Raw genomic sequence first — 286 nt, 5'->3', positions numbered from 1 at the left:
TCGATAAATTTTATAATTATATTGTAATTTTTTTATAATATAAATTAGGATTCCATTCAAAAATCCCCAAGTGAACAATCTGCTATTACCTCAAGCGGATTTATATTCATCTAATTTTTGAAGAAATCTGATAGGGTGTAGCGATTTACGTACAATTTTAATTCGCAAGAGAGTGCCGTAGTTTCTGTAAATTTATAAAAGTTGCATTTACGTTTACAATTTTAAAAAGTTGTAATCTGATAACATAATTCTCCAAATAATTTAAATAGGTAAATTGTCTTTTTAA

The sequence above is a fragment of the Arachis ipaensis genome, chromosome B09 (assembly GCF_000816755.2).
Source record: "Arachis ipaensis cultivar K30076 chromosome B09, Araip1.1, whole genome shotgun sequence".
In the NCBI taxonomy this organism is placed as follows: domain Eukaryota; kingdom Viridiplantae; phylum Streptophyta; class Magnoliopsida; order Fabales; family Fabaceae; genus Arachis; species Arachis ipaensis.
This window is presented reverse-complemented; position numbering follows the sequence as displayed.